Here is a 21,866-nt window from a genome sequence, read left to right as displayed (position 1 = left end):
ATTAATGGTGCAAAATAGTGTAATCCACATACTTGGGTTTTTTGGAGCAATTTTTTATATTTTACTAAAGGGTACGCCCTACCCAAATCTTAATCTGTCTCCAGATTACAAATGTAAATCCCCCTCCATTGCAACATGCTTTTGGGCCTATTTTTTAAAAAAAATAATTTGGTTTAGCATTTCATTTACTATCCGTACTGATGGAGACCCAGATCTCCAGACCCTTGCGCTGTGAGGCAGAAGTGCTAATCACTAACCCACTGTGCTGCTGGGGTGTAGTCAGTATTGATTTGTATAAAAGTTGAATTCATAACATACAAGCGGTAGGTGAATAAAAGGTTTGCAGTCAATATTTGCATCAACCCCAAAGGAGCATGTCCCCTCAAAATCAAACCCCTCCCCTGCAAAAGTCTAAGGACATTTGTAGTTATAGATGGCAGCATGCAGATAATGTGAATGAATGTGCCCTGTGGGCCAGATTCATTTTGGATCCAAAAACATTAAGAATTATAAATGCTCCTTGGCCTTATAAAGTTGCATTTGATGGGGAGATACATCTAAAATATGAGGACAGATTTATTATTGTGGTAGAGCGTGTAGTAGATCACATTTGAACGGCATAGTAAAAATTAAGCTATCAAGTGTTTGTGTGTTGCTTGAAAACAAACCATTACTTTCCTTATTAGCTAAAAACTATCCTAATACTACCGTTTGCCAAAAAATACAAAGGCTGGTTTGGGCAAAGTTATTCTTGTGTTTCTTTCATTAATGAATAAGGCCCACAAGCTCCTACGGAAATGCTTGGTATTTGAACTCATGACACCAGTGTTGTAAGACAGAAGTGCTAACCACTAAGATACCAGTGCAGATCTTAACTGGCATATATTTTTGGATAATAAGTAAGAGTGGCTGTGTTGTGTTGTTTTTTTCTCCCTGAAGTACTGTTATCTAGCTTACATCGGCCATAAACATTGCCTTAGTGGTTAAAAAATCCACCTTCCAACAATGGAGTCATGAGTGTGATTCCTGACTCATTTTGCAACGGTCAGGACACAAATTTTTAGCAAATATTAATTTTAATATATATATATGCATGTTTATTTATGTTAGTAAATTAGATGCATTTGCATCCACATGCGCTCAGTTCAACTCAAACACATTATATGATCTTTCATGTCGGTGATTAAAAAGGTGTGTTGATTTAACTGAGTAACACTTTAAAATCATTTGTAAAAGGAAATATAATTATATAAATGCTAACGTGAATAATAAGATAACAATAATTTTATCATCATCAGCTATTTATAGCTGATGATGTCAATTTGTTAGCAGCCAATTAACCTACCAGTATGTTTTTTGGAGTGTGGGAGGAAAGCCACGCAAACACGGGGAGAACATACAAACTCCTAACAGATAAGTCCATGATCGGGAATTGAGCTCATGACCCCAGTGCTGTAAGGCAAAAGTGCTAACCCCTTAGCCTCCCACATTTGCCATTATGTAATACCGTCTTATCTTTAAATAAGAAGTGGACCTTAAGAAGGGGATCTAAAGATGAAGATCTTAAGATGGACTGACTGCTTAAGATCCATTGCATTTTATTTTCCATTGCTTAAAAGACTTAAGATGGGCGTGTCTTTGAACTTACATTCCTTGTTGAATTGCAAATTTCTTATCTCCCCGTTTGTTCTTCAAATTCTCATAGCAACTTAGGCACAAGATAAAATCGGTAATGAATCAGGCCCAGAGTGCTGTTTTAGATAACATAGATAAGAATAAAGAGAAAGGACATTCTGTAAGAAAGCACTAATAAGGCTGTGTAGGAATAACACGTACATTTATAATAAACATTTTGGAGGAATAATTCTCTAACATGGCCATTGCAAAACATTAAAAATATAAAAGGTCGTGCCTCACATGACTTGGGTCATAAGTTCAATTACAGGGATCAATTCCCAACCATGGCCATATCTGTGTGGAGTTTGTATGTTCTCCCCATGTTAGCGTGGTTTCCTCCAGGTGCTCCAGTTTTCTCCCACATGCAAAAAACATACAAGTAGGTTAATTAACCCTAGTTTCTCTGTGTGTGTGTATGTTAGGGAATTTAGACTGTAAGCACCAATGATGTGAATAAGTTCTATGCATAGCGCTGCGGAATTAGTAGCACTATATGAATAGCTGATGATGAATATAGGAAAACCTATGTAATTAGAATTAAAAACAGAAGGGGCCTGATTCATTAAGGAACTTAAATTAAGAAGTTTCCTATTTAAATCTGCTGGACAAAACCATGTTACAATGCAAGGGGTGAAAATTAGTTATCTGTTTTGCACATAAGTTAAATACTGACTGTTTTTTCATGTAGCACACAAATATCAACATTTGAATTTCAGTGTACAAATAAGCTATCAAGTATTTGTGTGCAACATGAAAAAACAGTCAATATTTAACTTATGTGCAAAACAGAATACTATTTTTCACCCCTTGCATTGTAACATGGTTTTGTCCATCAGACTTAAATAGGAAACTTCTTAATTTAAGTTCCTTAATGAATCAGGCCCAAGGTGTCTTCACTCTAAAAAACCTAGAGGAATTATTCTGTCACCTCATAAATCCAAAACATTCCCATTGGTTAAGAAAATTTCTCTTTAGTAATCACTGTCTCTGGAAACTTGCAAGCTGCAATGTCTGAATCAAAATGGTTTGCATTTGCTCTTCTGCAGAGAAACACATTTAGAGGTTGTCTTTGCTGGTAAGAGAAAATTTGCAAGTCAAGCATAAGGATATACCAAGCATGATATTAAGAACAAAATGGAAACATTTTATTTAAGTTGAACTTTATTGTAACATTTGCACTCTAGCACATGCCTGAAAACCTAGACTGACTTCAAGTTTGAGAGAGGTTTTATTAAATACCAGGAAAAAAGCATGCACCTTTAAGTGTGTTTTCTGGTCCAGATCGGTGTTCTGCATTCTGTATGCGTGACTTACTTATTTTTTTTAAGTATTAGGGATAGGTGGTCAAATCAATTCCAAATTATATTCAGATTTGAAGACCATTTTTAGGAGCCAGAAGTCACGTTGATCAGGCCGATGTTGATTTCTTAATGTTTGAAAGGCTTTCTTTGCTTGATGAACTCATCTCCACTCCATATGTTGACCACACACTTGCCGATCATGACACTATATCCAAGAGTCAAGAGACAGGAACATTGTTCAGTTTGAACATACATACATGTGGGTAGCCAATATGGATGAGATCCAGTCATTCTGCACTAAAGCCAAGTGGTTGGACCACTTCTGGTGTCATTGCAGCATATCTGAATGGTCAGAAGATGACTGTACACACATGACAATAGTGGTCATCTTAAGTGTTTATCTTCAGACCTCATTTCCAACATGTCTGATAATGATCCTATTGATTTTGATATAATCATTATCAGGCTTTATGGTCCTCTTGGGGCAATATTGGATTAATTGGCTGATATTGCAGTGTGTATGAGTAACATTAGTTTGCTATACACAAATAGAATAAAAGTGTTAGATATAAAGTATTTAGCTGGATGTCAGGTGCCGTCTCTGCACTGACACTTGGTGCAAGAGATGGGCGGCTGCGCCTTCCCAAAAGCCACGTCCCAATGCCTGGCAATGGTACGCTCCCTTGTTCCCATGCTACTACTGTTGCTACACCAGTAACTGTCTTGGAGAACCGCAACCTGCATACCCACTGCAGCTAAGCCCAAACTCCCTTGCGAGGGTCCCTGGTGACTACCGGGGGTACGTTAGACTCTGTGCCTCCCTGTTCAGTTGCGCTAATACCAATTAGCGGCCATCTCTGCAATTTTGTGACACTGGGAAGAGCTATAAATGACAAGGGAGCTCCGCATGGCCACTTTTTTTTTCTCACCCCTTTGCTCAGCTAGCAAAGATCTGGTCACCACCCCAATGTAATTACATAGAGAGCTTCAACATCAGTTGGGAGTCTACATGGATCTCCCGTCATGTTATTGTAAAAAGGGACATCCAGGCAGTCAATAGAAAGTAATAGTTATTTTTTCTCATATTTGTTGTCTGTAATTTAGTGCATAAATATTTCTACAGCGCACATATGATAAGTATAAATATGAATAGACCACAGATCATACAACAGGCTGGGCTTACATTAGCAGGCACTGTGGTGTCTGTTTTGCGCTATTGCTTAGATACTGGTGAGTTTAAAAATTTAGGATTTATATAAGTCTAGCAAGGCATCATGTTTTCTTGTCTCCATAGTCCGATCAGTAAGATATTGGGCCTGAGTCATTAAGGAGAGTAAAGCAAATCAAAAGAGTCAATTTTCTCTGGCACAAACCATGTTACAATGTAAGGGGTGTAATTTAGTTTATTATTTTGCATGTAAGGAAAATACTGGCTGCTTTTTCATGTAGCAACCAAGTACTTGATAGCTTTAATTTAAAGCTGACCTAGGACATTTCCTACCCCAACTATAAATCTGTCCCCACATATTTACCTCCCCCTCCAATGCAACATGGTTTTGTCCAGGTGCAAAGTTACTCCTTTTTTATGCTTTGCTCTCCTTAATGACTCAGGCCCAATGCCATTAACATTATTGAAGACCCCTGTGATTGCTAATGACAGAGAATTATAGCAATTCCAGTAGAAATATGGTGCATCCAGCCCCTGAACACCACCAGGCCCTGTAGCCACTTGGGCCACTATGTCTGAAATTATGACACTGATATCAGTGAAACTCTCAAAAATGGTACTATAGTTTGAGTATAGATCTATTACCAAAAGACACAATGAGGTTTAAAAATATATTTCCATGAGGCAGAGACAAATTGTATAAAAATAACACAGTAATAGTAATATTCAATTAACAGTTTTGAAACTGTAATACGTCCAGTAAAAAAAAAAATGGGCAGTGATCAATAAAGTATTCACTGTATCTTATTAAATGCCTTAATTACATTATATGGTCTGGCAGCCTGGGCTGTTTGGCATAGATTTCATCAAGGTACAAAATGTTGCTTATTATTAGAGATGGGCGGGTCCGGTTCTCCGAGAACCGAACCCACCCGAACTTTGGGTATCCGAGTACCGAGCTGAGCAGCTCGGTACTCTCCCGCCCGTTCCGAATCCAAATCGAGGCCGAACGTCATTGTGACGTCGTCGGATCTCGGGGCTCGGTTCTCGCGATACTTCAACTTTATAAATACACGCCTCCACAGCAATCCATCGCCATTTGACAGAGGGAGAGAGCAGGGTGTAGTCATAGGCTAATTAGAGCAGGGACAGAGAATACAATATTGTTCTTGCAATTGCTCTAACCAAAATCGCTAGTGCAGAGAGGAGGATAGAGGTTTATTATTTTTTCTTCATATTTGGCACTCCCCAGCGCTTTTGGGGTGTCCCCCATAATTGTGCATAAATATTTCTGGCTGTCAAAAGTCATATCTGTCAGCAGTATCTACTAAATAATTTTTAGCACTCCTCAGTGCTTTTGGGGTGTCCTCCCTAATTGTGCATTAATATTTCTGGCTGTCAAAAGTCATATCTGTCAGCAGTATCTACTAAATAATTTTTAGCACTCCTCAGTGCTTTTGGGGTGTCCTCCCTAATTGTGCATTAATATTTCTGGCTGTCAAAAGTCATAACTGTCAGCAGTATCTACCAAATAATTTTTAGCACTCCCCAGTGGTTTGCGCTCAGAATGGATTCAAAGCAGTCCACATATGATCTGAATGAGCAACCAGGTCTGTCATCAGTCCTGATGTTAGTGTTCCCAGTACGTCATCTGGCCAAGGCGATGTCAAACAACAGAGTGTTTCCAAATTGGTGCAAAAAACAAAAACCCCCAAAAAATTTACTGTATTGAAGCGAAAAAGAAGTGTAACTGAGCAAAAGTTAAGTGACGATAAAAAAAAAATTGCAAGCATGCCATTCTACACACGCAGTGGCAAAGAGAGAATGAGGCCTTCACCTTTGGCTATTAGTGGCAGATCCCAAACTACTGTTACGCGTCAAAGCCGAGCTGCAAGATAACAGTGAGGCATTACAGGAGAATATTTGCTCTGATTCATAAATGACAACAATCCCTGTGGAGAGTCCATCCAACAGTGGGATGTCTAATCGTGAGCATTCTGCTGATGTGTGCCTTAATAGCCCGAGTGTAGCCGGTGATACCCAAATTGAGGATGCCACTTTGGAATTAAAAGAGGATGAGGGGGAGATTTGTGTAGGCGACGAGGGCGCTAATGATGTTGATGATGATGTTGATGATTATGATGCAGACAGATACCAAATTGCCTTTCTCAATTTCTATTTATATTCTAGATTATATAACGGCTGAATAGTTTTCTATTTTACTCCTAGTGGAGAGAGGATCTGATGCAGACAGATACCAAACTGCCTTTGTCCATTTCAATTTATATTGTACAGTATATAACGGCTGAATTAATTTGTATTTTATACAAGTGGAGGGGGGCCTAGAGAGACAGAAACCAAACTGGCTTTCTCCATGTCAATTAATATTGTACAGTCTATAGCGGCTGGATTTTTTGGTATTTTATACAAGTGGAGGGGGGCCTAGAGAGACAGAAACCAAACTGGCTTTCTCCATGTCAATTAATATTGTACAGTCTATAATGGCTGAATTTTTTGTTTTTTTAAAAAAGTGGAGGGGGGCCTATAGAGACAGAAAGCAAACTGTCTTTTTCCATTTCTTTACATATTTAACTATAAGTGTAGGGTGTAATATACATCCAAAGACGATGGCTGCATTGCCAATATGCATAGATGGAGAGGAAGACAATCTGTTTTGTGTGTAGAATAAATGAAGGCCTACCAATAAAGAATTAAACAGTTTTTTTGGATGATTTATTACCTCAACAATTAGATTACTTATCTCTAAAACAGTTGGAGCACTAAATTGGGTTATTTTAGGCACAAAAACATGTATTTTCCAACAAAATAGCAAAACAAAACCAAACAAAACCAAAACCAAAACCAAAACACGCAATAGCGGTTTTGCAAAACCAAAACCAAAACCAAAACATGACGGTAATCCAGATCCAAAACCGAATCTAAAACCAAAACACGGGGGTCAGTGACCATCTCTACTTATTATGTAAATGTGTTAAATTGTTAGTTTAAGTATATTACATTTTAATGAACTACTCCAAATTAAAAAAAAAAATTTAATTAAATAAAAAAAAAAATTTTGGTGCAACTTTTGCAAACTGATTTACCAGCCATAATTTGCAAAGACTCAAAATTTATTAACGTTTTTCTCACTCATCTCTAGTTAGCGCCGGTTATCTAAACTACAGCAGCATTTACATAGTATACTGTAATAATCACAGTGATGGGTGGCAGTCTGGTACTGGAAAGCAGTATTCAATACAGAGATATGCTGAGGTAGACATTCAGCCTGCAATTCTGGATGGGTTTATTTATGTCTTTCAAGCTTTAAGGTCATTACTCTTTAGTTACTCATATGAATAAAGGAAGAAAAAACATTAACAATTATGTGAGTGAACAGAAATATTTTCTTTTACATTGCAAAGAATAAGTGATTATATACATAAAAAATGAAGCAGATTAATATGAGGGAGATGTTCAAATGTGGTGGTTTACGGAATAAATGTGCAGCGTTATATTTGCTGCACTCATCAGTATATGTTTTACTAGCTTTTATTACCTTTTATACATTTTAATTAATTCAGTCAGACGACCCTTACACCCATATGGGGCTTTTTCAACAGCAACCACCTTAATCCTATTGGGATCCCAAACACAGTCCTCTTCTAATCCACTTTCCACCATACCACAGTACTCAGGTACCCAGGCAGTATCATACCCGCTATTATGCCATGTCTTCTGCAGACGATGTCTTTGATAATCTATCTTTATTACCTTGCCTACATTCACTCTCAACTTTAAAATTACTTGGTCACCCTTATTATCAAGGGGGTACCTCTCTGCCTTCTCTATATCTCTGCTAACATAGACCCCTGCTCCTAACATATTGTCTTTTGCTGCTGATCTTTTAAAACCATTCTCAATGATCATAATGGCTGCTCCCAGTGTAGTGCCGTGGTACATAACATAGATTTTTCCATCCTGTGGCTGATTGCTACTAGTGAGAAATGTTTCAGTAAAGTCTGGCAAGGTTTCTTCTCTCCAAATTTCATCTGAACTTATTCCAAATGCAAAGGCCATTTCTCCTATGTAGAAAAAGACATATGTTTTTCAAAGTTAATTGGTGATAATATAAAGTTACCAGTCCTAAATTAGCACTCAAACCACCAACTGAAATACATCATAATATAATCATCAAGGTAAAATAGATAATACAAAGGATGATAGCAGCGTCTTCTTGTTATAATCCTCAACCTGTAACACATTAATCTAGAAATATTAAAAAATGAGAGAGTTTATGGTGTAGTATTTAGACCACAATACTGCTGTGAAAATTAAAACGCTCCATACTTTATTATGAAGAAATAAAAGCTTGTCTGGAATGGCTATGCTGTTTTACTCACACACACACAATTTGTACTTGTTTTTGTGCTACCTGTAATTGCCTGATCATTACTCAAATGGATTGGGTTTTGTACCACAAGTCTGCTACTATGCTTAGTTGTATTTATTATACTTATGTATATTTATGTGTTTGTTATCTTGTATTCATGTATCTGTATGCTGACTGTCAGGCCCTGCAGGATCTATGACAGCTTATAAATAAACGATGTTGATGATGATAATTGTTATGTTATATATATATATATATATATATATATATATATATATATATATTACAACTTCTCTCCTCTCAGGTTACAAGGATTAACTTTGGTTGGTACCAGGTTTTATGGGTTTGTCCCTGGAAAACTTTGACCCTAGAAATGTCCCTATTTTTCAATTGTTCTTCAGTAGATGTGACCTCTGCAGACGGAGGTTTCTCCCCACAGCAATCTCTGCAGATCAGGTAAGTGTAGTGTTCTACTAATGTCATATGATTTATGTATGTAAATATGCATGAGTGTGTGATATTAATGTTATGTGTGTGTTATGTGTATGTGATGCTAATCATGTGTGTGTGTGTGATATTTATGGTGTGTGTTTCTTATTAATACAATGTGTTACGGTGGCTCGGTGGTTAGCATTGCTGCATCATAGCACTGGTGGTCATGAGTTTGATTCCCGAACAGGGCCTTATCTGTGTGGAGTTTATATGTTCTCCCCCTGTTTGCGTGAGTTTCCTTCGGGTGCTGCTGTTTTCTCCCACACTCCAAAGACTCAATACTCTCCACACTCCTTTACTGGAAGGTGAATTGGCTGCTGACAAAATTTGTTCCAAATAACCAGATGAATAAATTCCAGACCTACATAGATATTCAAAAGTTTGTTAGGAACCTTACCCTCAAAAAGTACTATCTAAAAGATTCTACAACTTCAGACCTGAAGAACACCCATGACGTATTGGATTTCAAACACACAAATCTAAAACTTAGATCTATCTTCTATCCGGCATACATGAAAGGAAGTTATATTACAACGTTGAAAAAAATTGTAGAGGATGAGGTCATGTTTTTGGAGACGGATAAGAAAAATAAGAAAGCAAACCTTACTTATAGAGAAAAACAAGCTTTGTAAGACTTATCCAAGGATACTACTATTGTCATAAAACCAGCGAACCAAGGTGGGGGTCTTTTCCTGTTAGACAGAGTTGACTATGTATCTGAATCTGTTCATCTCCTTAGTGATAAAGAAACATACATACCACTGAAAACAGACCCAACCCTGGAATATCAATGTGAACTCTTTTCCCTTTTGAAAGAAGGACTACATCAAGGAATCCTTACAGGTAAAGAACACCAGTTTTTGAAAGTTGGATACCCCAGACTGCCAGTATTTTACTACCTTCCAAAGTTACATAAAGACATAAAGACATGCAGAAACCATCAGGTGGACCAATCATTTCAGGGATTAATTCCCTTACTTCCACACTATCAGAGTAAATAGATATATTTCTACAGGATTTAGTAAAGAAAGAACCATTGTATCTAAGGGATACGACACAAATACTCAATCAATTGAACCAGGTTCACTGGGAAAACCACTTCATACTGGCTACCAGTGATGTTCGGATGCTATATACATGCATTAATCATACTGATGGGTTAAGTAGCATTAGAACCTTTTTGGAAAAAGATTCTACTATTCCATTAGAACAGACAGAGTTTATTATCATAGGTATCCAATTCATTCTGTCACACAATAATTTTTGGTTCGGAAATGTTCATTATCGCCAAACGAGGGGCACGGCAATGGGGACCAAGTTTGCACCAAGCTATGGGAATCTTTTCATGAGCCAATGGGAAGAGGAAACCATTTGGCCCAATCCTAGCTTGGTGACAACTTGGTCCTCTGGAAGCGCTTTATCGATGATACTTTCTTTATTTGGAGATGCAGCCCGGAAACTTTGCAGGAATTCATACAAAATATAAACAATCCAAGAAAAGTTTAATACTAGTATCAGTCAAGAAAAAGTCACCTTTCTAGATTTAGAAATATTTATAAAGAATGGAAAGATCGAAACACAGACCCACTTTAAGACAGTTGATTGTAACAGTTTTATATCTATCATGAGTCATTTACCCGCATAAGAAGGAACCGTTTGAATATTTGTGATTTTAAAAAACAGGGAGATACTTTAAAATCCCATTTTTATGAAAAATAGGGCCAAAGTGGAAAAAGAGGAAGTAGGTGTACTAAATAGAGAGAACCTTTTAGACTATAAAGAGAAAGACAAAGAAAAATGCAATATTTCCATCCCATTTATAACACAATATTCTGAGTCAGCAAGAGAAATTAAGAGGATAATACAAAAACACTGGCACCTCCTCAAATAGGATGAAATTCTCTCGCAATTTCTTCCCACCAACCCAGTAATCACCTTCAGGAAAGCTCAGAATCTAAAACAAAGATGGTCACTAGTCACTTACCGAGAAATAAAGACAAAAAGATAAATCCAGGTAACTGGCTTGTTAATTCTAAACAAACTAAAGGATTCTTTCATTGTACTAAATGCAAAGCTTGCAAAACCATGAAAAGAATAGATACAAAGCCAACTGCTGAGTTTGCATCAAAAACTACATTCAATTCTTTTCAGATAAGAGACCATCTCACATGTGACTCCATGGGAGTTATTTATCTTAACACATGTCCATGCGGTCTACAATATGTGGGCAGAACATTCAGAAAGTTAAAAACACGAATGAATGAAACATATTAGGAACATAAGGATTGGATTGGAAGCCCACAACCTGTCAAATAATTTTAGAGTAAATCATCAAAAAGATCCAACAGGATTAAGATTTGTGGACATTAAATCAGTTCAAAGGCATTGGAGAGTAGGAGATTATAATAGAATATTAAATCAAGAAGAATCTAAATGGATATTTACTTTGGGAACTTTATCGCCTATGGGACTAAATGCAGATTTCGAATTGAAATCCTCTATAACTTTGCTATCTAGAAGTTTACTTTTATTATGATTTTATTATGATTTTATCATTATATTAGCTTCTGGATGTTTGCACAATATTAATATATGTACGGCTTTACAAATTAACCATTATGTGAAATGTGATTGTTATACATGTCCGTTTTGGAAATATGGGGGTAAATGTATTATGGTCCGGTTTTTTAAACTCGCCGGAAATCGACAAGTTTACAGCTAAAATTTAAAGCAGCGCTGGCTTGTAAAGGCAAGTTTGCCTCTAATACATTTACCCCATGGTCTTTGTAATGAGGAGAGATCTATTAGAAGCCTGATTCATTGACCGTCACAACATTTTTGCTTAATTGGAAACAATTTTGGACATAGGAGCTCTACAATCTATATAAAGAACTACTCAGCTCTCACTGGTTATCCCCTGATGAAGTCATAGTGACGAAACGCGTAGGGTCCAATGAGAGCCGAGATCCGTTACCTAGCAACTGCTATCGGGAAGTAACATAGACGCCGAGCAGAGAGACAATCACCTTCGAGTGTGCAGACAATCTGGCACTGCCAATACGAGCGTTTGGAGTCAGAACCAGGTTAAAAGAAACCTTTATGTGCACAGCTGTACTTACTAAATGTATGTTCATTTTGATTGTTTTTACTAATAAATATTTTGTACGTTATTACACCATCGGAGCACCCGTATCTCTTCTTATCTCTCTCTCTTATATGAGGTAATCCAGAGAGAAGCCAAGGACTCCGTAGGAATTTACCACTACAGTACTAATGAAAATATGAACATTATCGTACAAGTATATATGGGAAACAGAAATGACTTTTAACTGTAGGAGCGTTGATACGCAATTCCGTTACCGCTCATTATGTGCTTTGTATTAATGTGGAATTATCGTCTTGCTATACCACTCATTTTTTGATTATTATTGATGTATATATTTTATTGACACAAGATTTTTATACCCATTATCTTTCCCCACCCTGTCTGCGCCTTACCCCAATCTTCTCCTTTTTTGCAATCTAATCTGTGGGGATATTTTAGGCAATCCCTAGGGAGGAGAGGCTGCATTCCCAATTTCCTATCCCCTATCCCTGGAGGAGCGCAGGTGAAGCATCTCCATATTTGCTATGTGCGTTACTGTGATATTAATGCTGTGTGTGATATTAATGGTGTGTGTGTATGATATAAATGTGATGTATGTTTGTGTGATATTAATGTAATGTATATGATATTAATGTTGTGTGTGTTATATTAATGTTATGTGTGTGTGATAGTAATGTTAGTGTATAATATTAATATAATGTGTGGGGGTCATATTAATGTGTGGATCGTATGAATGTTCTCATTAGAATTGTCTTTGCTGGGATAGCCTCTTATTGGAAGGACTGTCCCCGGCTTGATTAGGATCATAAATTGATCTCTTATTACTGTGATCAGGCGTGATAACATGATGGTACTTTACCGGCCTAAAATGCACTCCTACATAAAAGATCAGAATCTATTTTTTATAACTATTGTCCAGGAGCAATGTCTATTCTTTCATTATGGTAAGGATAACAACTGTTTTAATCATGTGTATGTATAAAATTAATGTATTAAGTATGTTTGACACATTGTGATTTCTAGCATATAGATTTTACTTTTCTTGATTTTTGAGGAATCCCACTTTTCATGCCTCTGTTTTGCCCTGTCAACTGTGTACATTTTGAGGCTTGGTGCATCCATGATTTTGTTGTTCCTCTGATTTTATATAAATCTGTATTGGTCTATTTGGATATGTATCGTTTAGTGTGATGTGTATTAAAGTTTACTATTGCTGGATGATGGAATCAGAAATGTGTCAATGCTTTCTTAGATAACATTTGTGCTTAACTTATGTGAAAAATATGAAAAGAAGTGAAAGATTTAAGTTATCTAGTCTTAGAATTGTTGTGGTGACATAGACTGTATTGTATACTGAGTAATGATTAATGCATTTTAGTAGTAGTAGTAAATTATTTATAGATTTCAGTTAGAACCATTTACTGTGTACTGATAAGAAATGCATGTTATTGAGGTTATAACTATGTCTTTAAAATGAGAAGTTTCACATTCTCTAGAAAAAGTATATTGTGCAACATGGAAAATTAAATAATAAAAAGGTGTACTTTATGCATTTGCTGACAGTACTGATGCTCTCATATTATTTAATCATATATAGCTTTGATCATTGTTAGTGTTTTTTCTGATACTCCATACTTTTTTAATTTGATATCAGGAGAGAATGACTAGTCTCATACTAAACCTCATCACTGACATCAGTATTAGTTGTGACAGTTTCAGAACAGTGCAGGTTCTAACCAAATTACTGAAACAAATAACATATTAATTAAAGCCTTTCTCACTAGTGACATAACTGACTTTGCTTTTGACAGTCAGCCATAAAAGACTAACACAATATCAATTATACGCAGTGATACAAAATGATCCTTACTGTCGCCCACTATCCACAGATGATAAATAGGGGTCTGATTCACTAAGGATCTTAACTTAAGAAACGTCTTATTTCAGTTTCCTGGACAAAACTATGTTACAATGCAAGGGGCGCAAATTAGTATTCTGTTTTGCACACACAAATACTTGATAGCTTATTTGTACACTGAAATTTAAAGTTGATATTTGTGTGCTACATGTAAAAACAGTCAGTATTTAACTTATGTGTAAACAGAATACTCATTTGCACCCCTTGCATTGTAACATGGTTTTGTCCAGGAGACTGAAATAAGAAGTTTCCTAAGTTAAGATTCTTAATGAATCAGGCCCTAGATCCTTAAATATAGTTGCACAGAATAACTCAGCATTTAATCATTTTTCAAAAATTCAGCACTGTTGTATTGGTGACTGATTTTCAAATTATCCTTAATAATAAACATGAGATATGGAGATTACTGTACCTCAGATTGTCAGGGTTTATCACTGGTTCAGTTGTCACTTTAGCAATATGCTTCCTTCAGCCACAGACTAAAACACATAATTTACAAAGAGTAGTTCAAGAAAGGTGGTCAGAGAAACATTGCTGCACTGGCACAGAAAAGTCTTGGAGAACACATGTCAAAAAGACTCTTGTTGGACAGTTCTATCTTATAAAAAATTATCATATTGCACTTTTGTATGTTGTATTTTTTATTAATACTAAACAGACTGTTTGTAATGATTATTACTAATGTATCATTAAGTGTCAATAGCACCTTTATAAGTATCAGCAATGAACCTTGGAGTGTCTGCTATCTTATCAGTCAGTGATATGACATTTATCTCATTAGGTCAGGTTGCAGCCTATATGGATACAGTATGAATTGTAGTGCTTTGTTCTATTTTGCCTGTATATTTTAACTGAGAGCCTCCGCACTTATCCCCTCTGTTTGTTTGCACATCACAGTCAGAATAAGGGGTAAGGGGTGAGATGTTGTTACACCAGCACTGACACACTCTGTGAACTTTGCATTATTGTATAGGTCATATTAGAATAGTAAATAATTCTCATAACGGAGAAACACCCCCTGTAAGCCCTGAGATCCAAATTTCCCTCCATCCTTCACATGTTCCCTCCTTTGGATTTCATGTATACAATTTTGAGTATCACTAGTGCAGCTTTTCTCAAAATATCTATTTGTCTCGAAATATATCCTTTGTTGCTGACATACTAGTGGAGTATTGGTACATTCTCCATTGCAATCTAAACTTGTCTCAAATCTCAAACAAATGTTTCTTGAGAAATCAAAAGATTAGTAAATACTGCACTAGTTTATATGTGTTAATCCTTATTCTTAAATACTGTCTATACTAGTACTTGTTCAATAAGTTTTACTCCATGTCAGTACAGTGATTTCCCTGAACTCAGATCACTCTTAGTATGTACTTACCTGGTGACAAAGAATGTGAAGTGTGGCTGTTCTACATGTGCTGATGCCTTTTATAACTGTTTAACCAGGTTTCAGTTTCATTTCTAACATCTGTGTAGTAATTTTTTTAAACAGGATTCTTTATAAGGTCACAACAAGAAATAATAGCAGTAAAATAATTGCATCAAGAAAGAAAACAGAGCTATTGTAATCCTCACCACAGTGATACGAGTAGGTTACTACTATAGACAGGTCAGATAGTGATTTTAACTTGGTTGCCTTCTGGTCTTGTACACCTAGTAATAGTTGTTGCCTTATTTGACTGCAACTAATAAAAGCAAGAGAAGTAAAGTAAGCTTCATTATACACATACAGACAGAAGCCTTGCAAAGTCAGCAGTGAATCCAGGCCAAAACAGGCACTAAGGCTAGGGCAGGTAGTAAGGAACAATGGTTAAAAAACAAAGCACAGTTCAGAAAAAGTAATCCAATAAGGCAACAGCACCCAGTTCAGGAAGAAAATCTATAGTTGGCATCTAAGGGGCTGATAGAGGTTAACATGAATACCATGGTTAGTTTGGTTCCAGTATCTTATCCTAGTTCAGACCCCTGGCCTGTCATTATAACCAATCCTTCTATGGCGACTATGCAGTCCAAAATTTTGATAACCAATTGTAAGTCTTAACATAAATGGTGCTGGACTAACACATTAGCCACTTAGAAGGAAGTAGCTAGCCCATGTCATGTCTCTCCTGTAGTCTCTGAGGAACCCAAGTGTAATCTTTCTGACCGTTTTTTAAAGAGATTAAAGAATATTATAATAGTTGTAAACTAAATTATAAAATTGAGACCTTGTGCTTCAAATATGGAACAATATTGGGTTGGAATTGTATTAGCTCTATTTTAGGGAGAGCCACAGACATAAGCCTTTGGCCTGGAGTGACTTTTGCCGAATCTCTCCTATGATCCCTTCATTAGTGCCGTTGTTCAGTGGAAGAATATAGTCTGAATTTAGGTGCTGAGCAACTGATTACAACTAGAACTATTAAGCTTTACCCAGCCAGTTCCGCCTAAGTTTTTCAGAACAGATTAAAGACTATTTAGTTCCGTACTCTCATCCTGAGTCATGCAGGCTCTAATGCATTCATCAACTATTGACCATCGTATTAAAGAGAAGAAGTAAGATAAGGAATCTGCTGCACCCAAGTCCAGAGGCCACTAAGTCTATGCAAATTGGTATGTCTAGAGTGACAGCAGAAGAGAAAGCTAGGATGACGTGCTGCTGCTCTGTGCCTGTATTGTGGCAATAAATGCCACTTTGCTTCAATTGCTGGGAAATTTCAAGGCCTAGGTGACATTAGGGAGGATCCCCTAGATCCTTCATTGCTTTCTACAAGAAACATACTCCTTCTTTCCGCAAATTAATTTTTTTCAGTATTTGCTCCATTAATGTTCAGGCCTTCATAGACAGCGGGACAGCAGGGAATTTCTTAAATATCGGTTTGGCCCATAGGTTGAAAATTCCTACCATATAATTGGACCATTGTGGACCATTAGAAGCAAGTCAAGTGTACTGACCTTGCTGTTTGGGAGATTGCACTCAAAAGTAATTTCATTCTTTCTTATACATTCAACTTTGTATCCAGTGATTTTGGGTTACCCCAGGTTAGTTAAACATAATCCTTCTACTGACTGGGCTTCAGACGAGATAACCCATTGGAATATATTTTGTCAGGAACATTGTTTGTCATCCCCAGTTAATGCTGCTCCATATTAGGAATACTCTGATGTCTTTTGTAGGAAAGCAGCTGATGTGATTCCCCCAACAGATGTTTTGATTGTCTTATTGACCTTATTCCTGGATCAAAGCTTCCTAAATGGAAAATATAAACTCTCTCTCAGCCACTGAGTCCAGAGTTATGGAAGACTACATTAAAGAGAATTTAGAAAAGGCTTTGTCTCCGATAAGGATCGTGGTCTGTGACCTTGTAAATTACAGAGGACATAATAAAATAACTGTCAAAAACAGGTACCTGTTACCCTTAAATCCCTGAGTTATTTGATCAAACCAAAGGAACCAGGGCCATCTTAACAACATTATGGGCCCCCGGGCAAAGCAGTGCACCGGGGCCCCTAGATCTAGATATAGATATATAGATGTATACAGATACAGATATAGATAGAGATATATAGAGATATAGATAGATAGATGTACTTTGTCAGTGACCCTTGTAGTTTTTTTTTGCAGGTTTTTTTCTTTTGCAGGATTATTTATTCTCATTAAGAGCCGTGCCTATGGGGCCCCCTTGCCCATGGGGCCCCCGGGCAGCTGCCCATCGTGCCCAATGGAAAAGATGGCCCTGAAAGGAACAACTATTTTTCTAAGATCTATATCAAATCTGCTATCTACAAGATATCTCATATGTAATGCAGCGTTACATGATAATACCATAATAATGAATTGGTCTTAAATGAACAAACTGTATAAACTTTTTGTGTGCAAATATAGACATATGTTAAAAGGAATTGTTAGAAGAAATTGGATATTATAGAAAATTTACAAACCACTACAGTTTGGTGTTTTAATAAAGTTTTTATTCATAGAGCACTAAGTACCTTCACTGTTTATCGTCACATTAAAATTTAATGGACCATGGCCTTATCTGTTAGGAGTTTGTATGTTCTCACCGTGTTTGCGAGGGTTTCGTTTGGGTGCTCCGGTTTCCTCCCACACTCCAAAAACATACTGGTAGGTGAATTGCTTGCTAACAAATTGACCCTAGTCTGTGTGTCTGTCTGTCTGTCTATGTGTCTGTGTGTATGTTAGGGAATTTAGACTGTAAGCCCCAATGGGGCAGGAACTGATGTGAGTGAGTTCTCTGTACAGCGCTGAGGAATTAGTGGCGCTATATAAATAAATGGTAATAATAATAATAATAGTTTGTAGCGCTGAATCATAAAGGAACAGAAGAGGAACTTTGCCCAAACCAGATGTTTTTTAGCACATAAAGAAAATAATGGTTATTTTTTCATGTACCACACAAACACTTTATGACTTTATTTTTACTCTTGACAATCAAAGTTGATCTACGACACGCTCTACCACAATTATAAATCTGTCCTCATATTTTAAATTTTGTTCCCCCTCAAATGCAACTTTGTTAGGCTTATGTGCATTTTGTATTTATGACAATGTTTTTCTCTCAGAAATGAAACTGGCCAACAGGGCACATTCATTCACATTATGTGTATGCTGCCATCTATTACAAAGAATGCCCTAAGAGTTGAAGCGGTAGTAATCGTTAAAACGATTACCACAATTCCGATACCGAGAAAACATACAAATAAAAAGAACTTGTGCCACCTCTGTCAGCATATGGCTTAATGATACCTTGACAATAATAGTTAGTTCGACACATCATACAGTACAATAATTCCCCAGGGTATTGCTATTTGTTTAAATATTTTTCAAATTCAAAACCTACAAATAATTATGCCTCTTTGATACTAACAAACTCATTTATGCTGATTTATATAATGTGTTTTGTAGTTTTTTCTATATATGATTTTAGTTTCATTTTCACAAGTAATAGTCATCTACATGGATGCCTTACAATAGCTATTATTTAAAATAGGCAACCTGTAGGTAATATTTTTAATAACTAAACATCTGTCTATTTGTGTTTTTTTCAGCTCAGGAGGATGAAGAGGTGGATGAGTCAAAAGACGCAGGCTAACCCACAGACAGTGGGGGAGGTCTGTGGGTTAGCCTGCGGGAGGCATACATCAAAGCCAAGTATGTGGAGAAGAAGTTTGTGGATAATAGCGGTGAATCGACTCTGGTGGTGAGGAAGAAAAGCTTATCTCAGAAGAGCAGTGAGAACCGCCTATCTTCCGATAAAGGCCTAGCGGTAGCAGGACACATTAGAACTCCTTCCGGATGCTCTGTGAAGAGCAATGACAGTGGAATTCAGTTCAGAACATCAATCTTAAATGAAATTACAAAATACTGCTCTAAAATGTTTTCCTAAATACTCCTTAAGGCACAGGTACAGATCTGTAGCATAAGACTACACTAGTACTTTGGATAGTGAGAAGCATGGATGCTTAACAGTTCTTTTGTTTGACATGAAATAGTTTGTGATTGAGCATATTTTGAAAAATCAAGACACAAATATAGATGACTGTTCATTACTGTGGTGACCATTAATGTGTGTGTACTTCATAATTTATATCAGTCTAAGGATATTTGAACTGGTGTCTATGTTGTATGTATAGGTTTCTTTGTTGAGCTATGGCCATAATTCCTTTAGAAAAGAATGAGTCATTATTCAGTTTGGCCAAACCATGTATCATTGGAGGGGGAGTTAAATGTATAAGGTGGGGACAGAGTTATAATTGGGGTAGTGCTTGTACTAGCAGAACTGGACATGTGTCAGTGTATACATAAAGGTGTCATTTTTTGGGGGCCTACCGTGAAAAAAAGACAGTAGTTTCCTTTCGTTCCAAATAACACACTATTTGCTACCGCTTGCTTTGTGACAGTTTAGCAAAGGTGCCAAGTGACACATTGGTTGAGCTTTCCTTTCCTTCAGAATCAGGCCCTCTAGGTCACAGCATGGCCAGACAGGCATGGCGTATTCTTGACCTTGTAGTACTAGTGCTACTTAGGTTCAACCTGGCTATCCTTGGACCTACACTGTTTCATTCTTATAATATTATTAGGCCACACACACTGCTTAGTGGAGGGATATATTATTTTCTGCCCATGGGTGAAAACCCCTATGTGGGGGGGGGGGTATCACATCTCCCTATGGAATGCTGCCCAGTGGTGACTACTCTGGGCTTGGTTGCCATTATGGCAGGGGGACACTATGCTGTGGGAGGCCAAGTAAATTTCTGTATGATAGTGAAATCAGGGTTAACAGATTTCTAATTATTTTTGCTGTATTCAATTTGAAACTTGTTGAAGCTGCATAGAGGATTTCAATTCTAACATATGGGTTATCTTGCTATGTAATGTGGTGTTTTAGGTAAAGCTTGAATTATGGATACCGACTAGCGTTGTCACAAACTGTAATAGGAACCTGTGTTCCAACATAATAATGATACTATGCCTTGGCTCTTATTAATAACTAATCTCATTAGTTATTGGGATATAATGCAATTTGCGTCTTTTTTGCTATTTTAGTAACGTTGAATCGTATGTACCCATGACATCTCAGATGTACTTTAGAGGCATTATTTCACTCAACCTTTTGAGCTTTCACCTTGTACTATGCCAACCATAAACAAGGTATCACAGTTGTTATGCTTGCGCATCCCAACTAGAAATCCGTAAGAGCGACTTATGCGATCCCTGTGTTTGACAAGGCTATATATATATATCACCTAAGCATTTCACATCTATTGATCTCCACTGTCAAATAGCCCACCATTATGTGTTAATTGCTAAATAAATACCAATTTATCATTTACCTCACTATACTGCATTAACTATATAAACATCCATTCATCCTATTCATTCCAGTTATCTAAACATACAAAACAGGCATAAAGATACAAGTCTTTTACTTTTACAAAGATAATCAAACATACAATACTTAGATGCATACATACAATACAGATAATACGTTATATATTCAACAGACAATGTTAAAACTTCAGAAGTATATAATATCATATTCTGTTGTGTGTGTGTGTGTGTGTATATATATATATATATATATATATATATATATATGTACTAGTGTATATGCTGTTTATGAGCGTATGGTCAGTATTGCTCTTTTGTGTAGTGTGTGTTTAGATGTAACAAGAGAAAGAGAAGCAAGCAGATTGTCGTAAATGTTTAAATGTGTAAGCAGGCACATGTTAGTGTATGTTTAAATGTGTAAGCAGGCACATGTTCGTGTATGTTTAAATTTGTAAGCAGAAAGGTATTTAAGTAGTAGATAAAGAAAGATTAAATGAGAGAGAGAAAAAGATAGGAGATAAATGAGAGTGCATAATGCATGTGTGTGTATAACAGTGGTCAAGCCTATAGTTAAAGAGATGGGAGGATGGGAAAGAGTCCATTGTAGTGTAGACACCAAGCATTCCTGAGAAGCTAGCCTTTGTAAAGCATGTGTGAAAAGGTTACTTAAAGATCAGAAAGTTAAATGGAACATATATGTGCAAGCAAAGTAATTATACGTTGCAGGCAGAATACATATAAAATAAATAAACAGATCAAGATTCAGAGGAAAGTTAATGGAAATAGATGGACATATAATAAGAAGATATACAGACAAATATAAGAAGATAAAAGTTCATCATCATCATCAACATTTATTTATATAGCGCCAGCAGATTCCGTAGCGCTTTACAATTGGGAACAAACATTAATAAGACAATACTAGGTAATACATACAGACAGAGAGGTAAGAGAACCCTGCTCACAAGCTTACAATCTA

At 36.6% G+C, this 21,866-nt stretch overlaps 1 long non-coding RNA gene across 1 annotated transcript in view; it reads right to left on the bottom strand.

Annotated features, from left to right (window-relative positions):
• The window catches only part of LOC142107568 (uncharacterized), a 28,361-nt gene extending 12,885 nt beyond the window's left edge, over positions 1 to 15,476 (bottom strand). Inside the window, exons 1-2 of the long non-coding RNA XR_012679978.1 lie at positions 15,434 to 15,476; positions 14,465 to 14,531 (exon numbers count right to left, since the gene is read on the bottom strand). This is a non-coding gene — a long non-coding RNA (uncharacterized LOC142107568). The remainder of the gene's footprint in view (positions 1 to 14,464; positions 14,532 to 15,433) is intronic.
• Positions 15,477 to 21,866: the final 6,390 nt, after the last annotated feature.

The sequence above is a fragment of the Mixophyes fleayi genome, chromosome 11, assembly GCF_038048845.1.
Source record: "Mixophyes fleayi isolate aMixFle1 chromosome 11, aMixFle1.hap1, whole genome shotgun sequence".
Lineage (NCBI taxonomy): Eukaryota > Metazoa > Chordata > Amphibia > Anura > Limnodynastidae > Mixophyes > Mixophyes fleayi.
This window is presented reverse-complemented; position numbering and strand designations above follow the sequence as displayed.